At 43.9% G+C, this 7,416-nt stretch overlaps 1 long non-coding RNA gene across 1 annotated transcript; it reads left to right on the top strand.

The window, feature by feature from the left end:
- Positions 1–1,988: 1,988 nt before the first annotated feature.
- Positions 1,989–6,986, top strand: LOC123858244 (uncharacterized). Its single transcript, XR_006794119.3, has 3 exons — positions 1,989–2,094; positions 2,409–2,500; positions 6,638–6,986. It is a non-coding gene; the product is annotated as an uncharacterized LOC123858244 (long non-coding RNA).
- The last annotated feature ends 430 nt before the right edge of the window (positions 6,987–7,416 follow it).

Here is a 7,416-nt window from a genome sequence, read left to right as displayed (position 1 = left end):
CTCTCCTAATGAGTGATGTAATAATGGAAACCAGGGCCCACTAATCGCTTTTGACATGAATAACTTGAATAATGTGTAGAAACCTCCCCCCTCCAATCTGTGTCAAGTGAGCTTAGCTTTTCCATATTTAAACAAACTTCTTAAGTTCCATCCTGACAAGAGGTTAGGCCCTACTAGTTAATTAGGCACGCTTCTTTCCCCCTGAAAATTTGAAGTGGTCCACATTCCAGTCAAGAGAGCCTACATCTGGTAAAAAGGCTGCAGGATGGATACCTTCATACTAAGCTTCAGTGATGAAATGAAGTCATTGTGCTAGAGGGCTCCCATCCTAGTATTTCCCTGTGTATAGTACGGGACATGGCATGCTAATTAATTCAACCAATACTTACTGATTGCCGCGTGCAAAGCACTTTGGAGGATATCAAGATAAACAATACTAATAGCTGTCATTTAATGAGTCCCTATTATATCCTATACCTTTTAAAATGCACAATGCTACAAGGAGATTAACTCCATTGCACTGAAGAATAAAATAGGGCCCCTACACTTTGGGAGTTTATGTTTCACAAATATTTCTGATATATAACAAGATATAGACTATATGTAAATGAAATCCTAAATGCTGTATTTTTTTAATATTTATTTATTTATTTGAGAGAGAGAGAGGGCACGTATGTGAGGAGGGGCAGAGGGAAAGAGAGAGAATCTCCAGCAGACTCCCTGACCAGCATGGAGCCTTCATGGCGCTTGATCTCATGACCCTGAGAGATCATGACCTGAGCCCAAATTGGGAGTCGGATGCTTAATCGACTGAGCCACTAAGGCGACCCTAAATTCTACTTTTCTAGCTTTTTAAAAATTTTTTATTTATTTGCGAGAGACAGCGAGAGAGAATGAGAGCGAGCAAGCGAGCACAAGCAGGGGGAGGAGCAGAGGGAGAGGAAGAAACAGGCTTCCCGCTGAGCAGGGAGCCTGACGCAGGACTCAATCCCAGGACTCTGGGATCATGACCTGAGCCTAACACAGATGCTTAACCGACTGAGCCACCCAGGCAGGCATCCCCTACCATAGAAATTTTTTAAAAACAATCTGAATTAACCAGGGCTGACCTAGGTATAATCTTACCCACTCAAAGAAGAGACATGTATTAGAAGAAGTAAAACAAAAACTAAGTCTTCACCCATGGAAATGTTCATTACTTACCAGGGTGATGTTTGGGGGAGTCGACCTCCATTTGGCAAAATTACCATCACACCAAAATCTTTTTTTTTTTTTAAAGATTTTATTTATTTATTTGACAGAGAGAATGAGAGAGAGAGAGAGCACATGAGAGGGGGGAGGGTCAGAGGGAGAAGCAGGCTCCCTGCCGAGCAGGGAGCCCGATGCGGGACTCGATCCAGGGACTCCAGGATCATGACCTGAGCCGAAGGCAGTTGCTTAACCAACTGAGCCACCCAGGCGCCCCCATCACACCAAAATCTTATGTTAAGTGTCAGGTGAGGGCAGAAGACAGAGCCTTGGAAAGCCTGACCTTGGGTCCTTTCCAAATGTAACTTACATGTAAAGTAATTTGAGAGAGAAAAAGAAAGTAGGGAAAACTCTGTTTTTTAAATCACATTTTAATTTTTCTCCAGGTCACCTCATTTTCTGCACTCTCAATATGGCTCCCTTAACGCAGTCTGAGGCCAAGAGATGACGACGACAAAAAGAAATTATCAATAAAAGGCGGCTCTAGGCGACCGGAGACTAAACCTCCCCCGGGGGTGGGGGTGGGGGTGGGGTGGGGCAGGGAGACGTCGGCCCCATCCTCAGCTCCCCGACCGCCAGCGCCCCCTCCCGGGCGGCGGGCGCTCACCAGAGGCGCGCAGGCCGACGCTGCCCCTCCCGGGACTTCAGGTTTTCTTTTCCCCTCCCCGCCGGCCCGCCCCCCCGCCCGCCGCCTGGCGCCGCCGCCCCGCCCCGCCCCGCCCCGCCCCGCCCCGCCGGCCGGTCCCGGCTCCCCGGCCCCTGCGCGCGGCGCCCAGCCACTCGCACGTCCAACGCCCTCTTTCCCCCTGAAAAGTTTTTAGACGGTGGGGACTATTTTCTTCTAAGGTAACCTTCCACCAAACTGGAGGGAAAAGTTAACCCGAGGCCGGAGAAGGGCTGGGGCGCCAGCGGGACCCGCGGGAGCCTGGCTTTGGGAGAGAGGCTTCTCTTGCATGGAAATGAATAGCTGGGCTCCCAAACCAGAGTTGTGTGTTGGGTTAGTTGTAAAAGGTGCACTGTGGTGCTAAATATTTAAGATGGAGATTTTTTAAAAATTAATAATAAATAACATAAAATAGATTCCACTAGACAAATGGTTCTTGTCTTTAGACCTTGCAATTCGTTCGTTCTATTGATTCTTATGTTTGTCTGTCCTATAGGGGAACCAAGGTCCCCTGGGAATGACTTCTTAAATCCTAGAGACAAAAGTCAAACCTTGAAACTGCCCTTTGGGGCAGTTCGCTGAATTCGGGTGAGTAAACAACCTACAGAAATATTTAGGAAAACCCACTAGACCTGTATTTTTCAAACTGTGAGTGGCAAATCGGTTTGAGAAGAATATTAGGGAGGGAGGAAAGAAGGAAGGAAAGAAAGTACTACATAGTAAGGATCAGTATTCTTTTATGAAACCTGTATCGGGGTACTTGGGTGGCTCAGTCATTAAGCGTCTGCCTTTGGCTCAGGTCATGATCCCAGTGTCCTGGGATCGAGCCCCACATCGGGCTCTCTGCTCATTGGGAAGCCTGCTTCTCCCTCTCCCACTCCCCCTGCTCGTGTTCTCTCTCTCGCTGTGTCTCTCTCTGTCAAATAAATAAATAAAATCTTAAAAAAAAAAAAATGAAACCTGTATGGTGAGAGAATATTGTATATGTTAGCATGTACCAGGTGGAAATTGTGTGCGTTTGCATGTATGAGGTCGAAATGTTGAAAAATGTTTGAAAACCTCAGCACTAGACAGAATTATTTTAGGATGATTAGATTGGAAAGCTTTGAAAAGTCATCCAATTTATGCCTCTATACTTCATTTTAAAGACTACAGGCTTTAATTATCTTTCTTGCTTATTATCTTCCCATCTCAGCATCTGTTATTAATGATTTGTGAGTAATTTATCTCCTTAAAGCTATTATTTCAGTAAAGAAAGCTATAACTTAAAATATGAAGGCAGTTCTGCCAAGCTCCCCTTTTTCCCCTCTTCTATCCTGTGACTCAGACTTATGGCCACATTCCAAATGTGTCTGAAGACCCTCCAGAAAGCCTGGGTTGCTGTGATATTATGTAATCAAATATTCCCCTTATCTAGTTTATTTTAATTTATATTAATTTAAAATATGTATTTTTTTCCTTTATTGCTTATTTTAAAAGTTTTATACCTGTATAGATAATATGAAAGGCAGTAGTGCTTGAATTTGACTTTGTTCCTTCTCACTATAGGGGAAGCTCTCTTTTATGCCAAACAGGGGCGTGGTCTGTGACTGAGTTTTCTATCTTTACTACCCTGTTGCTGGAGATACACAGGCTCCATTCATTCACTCATTCATTCCTGCCATTTTCTTTAATTTGATATTTGTATCAGAAGTCCCACAGGTATGTGTGGCTAAGGGTGCTGATGGCGAGGAAATACTCTTCATAGTCATTAGTGAGACGCTGGCCCAGTAACAACAACAATAATAAAATACTTGTAATAATAAACATTACTCAGGTTTACATTAATAGCTGACATTGACTCAACACTTTTCTGTACCAAGCATCTTACATGCATTAGGTCAGTAAATTCTCTTTAACCTTGTTTCACAGTTGAAGACATTAAGCTTAGATGGGGTTAAGTGAGGTGCTAGCTAGTGCTTGGCATGGTTCTTCAACTACCACCAGGCTCTCCTTTCACTTTTCTTCGCTGACTTCCTGAATATTGAACCTGAACATTTTCCCCCAGAGACCTCTGCCTAAAAGGCAGTTGTGACATCAATGAGATATTTATGTTCCTTGAAGTCACGCCTTGTTAACTGGCACCAGGCACACTCCACAGATCTTGCCTACCAGGCAGGAGGGGGTCATTCCAAACACCAGCTGAAGAAGAAGAGCCCCTGGGTAAAACATTCTCCAAGCTATACACAGATGTGCCTTGGGAGAGAGGAAGAGCAAACACTGGGAACTGACTTAACTGGTTCTCTTTCCTCTATGTGTTCATCATGGGTCAGCGATGCTATTCAGCTGGTTGTTCAACATTTTGAGCATCACCCTGGCAATAAATCTTGGAATTTGATCTGTCATGGGGCAATCGTAGGAGATCTATGAAGGAGAGGAACGGGATGGAGAGAATTTTAGTGCAATTAGAAAAGTATTATTTTGAAAAACAGTGTACTTTCCTTGTTCCTTTATGAATAAACGACTTTATCCTTAATTGGTCCTTGGCATCCATCTGCTTGAGGAAGATAAGGATTTGTTAGAGAAGGAAGGGGGGAAAATACTGAGATATTCAGCTTCTGACATTCAAAATAGAACTTTATAGCAAAACAAGAAGTTTCTAAGCCAGGTTAGTGGCTTGAAAGAAGATTTCCTAAATTCCTTTCAAGATTAAAAAAAAAAAAAGTCTGTTTGACTCCCTGAAGATACCAGCTTGGAGGACTTAACTCAGGAAGTTCTCCCAAAGGGTATGACTGCCAGGCCATGATGTCTGCTGCTCAGAGGTAGAAGGACACAGAGTGGGGGAAGGCAGGGAAGCCTATGTTTGTTGGTCCTGGGGGATAATTGGAAGAAAGAGTGGGAGAGAGAATAAGGGGGGAAGGGAAAACTGTCAAATGTCCCGATTTCTCCTTTCCAGACTTCTGTCTAGAGATGACGAGATGGGTGCCTGGGTGGCTCAGTCAGTTAAGTGTCTGCCTTCAGCTCAGGTTGTGATCCCAGGGTCCTGGGATGGAGCCCCACATAGGGCTCCCTGCTCAGCAAGGGAGTCTGTTTCTCTCCCCCCTCCCACCCCTGCTCATGCTCTCTCTCTCAAATAGAAATGACAGGGTACATCATGTGATTGGAGGGAATAGCAGGGACTTGCTCCCTTTTGCTATGCTCTGTATCTTCCTCTGGCATAACACATCAGGTAAAAGTGTACTCAGACCAAAAGCCCTGGGGTCTGGCTTTCCTGGGAAGCTGTCAATGAGAGCCACAGTATCTGACTGAGGAACTTGTTGGAGGTGACCTTAGCAAGCTAGAGCAAGGTGACACAGTAGTGAAGCCTGCAGAGTGGATTACCTGCCTCCACCAACCAGGGCCAAGCCTAATGGACCTCAGAGACAGACTGTTATTTGTAGGATCTGCAGAGCCAGAGAGCTGAGGGGAGGCTGTCAGTCATGAGGCCTGAGCAACCAAAGGCCAGCTCACAAGTTATATCCACATGGTCTGGAACTATATCTTTCAGCTGTCAATACCAGCAGGACAAGCAGTGGCCTGGTGGGAAAGGGACAATGTCCCAAAGGCCAGAACAGTCCACATTGCACTTAGGGGTCTCTTGGATTGTCTCCTTTGTCATACAATTGCATAAGCTGTGCTTGCCCCCTAAACCATTTGGGGGAAAACTGGAGAAAAAAGTGAAGGTCTGGGAATACTGAGAAAACCAAGTGTTATTTCCTTTCTATCTTTCTTTCTTTCTTTCTCTTTTTCTTTCTTTCTTTTTTTAAGATCTTATTTATTTATTTGCCAGAGAGAGAGAGAGGGAGTACAAGTAGGGGGACGGGCAGGCAGACCTTGAAGCAGGCTCCCACTGAGCAAGAAGCCAAACGCGGGACTCGATCCCAGGACCCTGGGATCATGACCTGAGACAAGGCAGATGCTTAACCGACTGAGCCACCCAGGCGTCTCCAAGGGTATTTTCCTAAAGAGAATGAGTGTTACCTAAAAGTAACCTAAAGGGATTGCTTAAATTTGATAAGATTGGGGCGCCTGGGTGGCTCAGTCGTTAAGGGTCTGCCTTCAGCTCAGGTCGTGATCCCAGGGTCCTAGGATCGAGCCCCGCATCGGGCTCCTTGCTCCGCGGGAAGCCTGCTTCTCCCTCTCGCGCTCCCCCTACTTGTGTTCCCTCTCTCGCTGTGTCTCTCTCTGTCAAATAAATAAAATCTTTAAAAAAATAATAATAATAATAAAATAAATTATTTGATAAGATTTAACTTCCTTTTTTGCTCTTCTTTAAATTATTTTATTTTATTTTTCTTTAAATTATTTTAATGAGATAATTGTAAAATATTTAAGAACCACAAGAAATAAGAAGTAATATAAGGAACTTACGTACCTACCACTCAGTGTAAAAAAGAAAACATTACTGGCGCCCGCGTGGCTCAGTCAGTTAAGCGTCTGACTCTTGGTTTTGGCTCAGGTCATGATCTTGGGGTTGGGAGAGGGAGCCCTGATTTGGCTGCACGCTCAAAGTGGAGTGGGCTTGAGAGATTCTCTCTCCCTTCAACTCCCATACAGTTGAAACTTCCAGTGTACCACTCCATAAATGCCACTTGTATTAATTCGAAAACAGAAAATTGCTGATATTAGATTGCTTTTTTTGCCTACAAAAAAACGTTCAGAGATTTTATATTATTAATCAACCTAATATTTTATTTACCTTTATAGGTTTGATCGGTACCTTGCTCATTCTGTTGTCCACTTGAAATGCCTTCTTCCCTTCCCTCATTTATCCATATTCTAACCATGCTTCAAGACGAGATCTGAGCCCCACTCCTTTCAAGAAGCTTTCTCTGAAGACTTGAACCTGCACAGAGCTTTCCTTTCTCTTTCCAGAACATACAGTCTGTCTCACACAGCATTGTTTTATGTGTTCTATTCTGTAATTATCTGGACCACACACATTTGCACTTGGTAATATTGTTACCTTCTTTGCTGTTTTGTTCATTAATATATGGAAGAAATAATAGGCTTTTACTGAACATTTGGCTGATTAAAGATAATAAACTACTTATTTCTTGGAAGTTATTACTTCTAGCAATTTTTGTAAAAGATACTTTTGCTCAAGATCCAAACTATTTCCAGGAGATACTTTAAGGTGGGAAATCTGGGAAAGAATCAGAATAGGAGCCTGTTATCCATGAATGTAGTCAAATTTTATCATGTTCCATAAAATACTTGCATTATGGTATAGAATATCTTAAGAACTAATAATAAGGGACACCTCGGTGGCTCAGTCGGTTAAGTGTCTGCCTTTAGCTCAGGTCATGATCCCAGAGTCCTGGGATCAAGCCCCACATTGCCTAATATACCCTGGATTTCACCAGGACAATGACAACACACCTTTATTGCTGAGAAATATATCACTTCTCTGTGAAGACAGGGAGTGAAGGATCTTGTCCAATGAACCCAGGGCCTGAGATTCTTTCCCTGGGGTTCATACAGAA

The sequence above is a fragment of the Mirounga angustirostris genome, unplaced genomic scaffold (assembly GCF_029215605.1).
Source record: "Mirounga angustirostris isolate CCGP_5_RB_7025 unplaced genomic scaffold, mMirAng1.0.hap1 SCAF_4, whole genome shotgun sequence".
In the NCBI taxonomy this organism is placed as follows: Eukaryota; Metazoa; Chordata; class Mammalia; order Carnivora; family Phocidae; genus Mirounga; species Mirounga angustirostris.
This window is presented reverse-complemented; position numbering and strand designations above follow the sequence as displayed.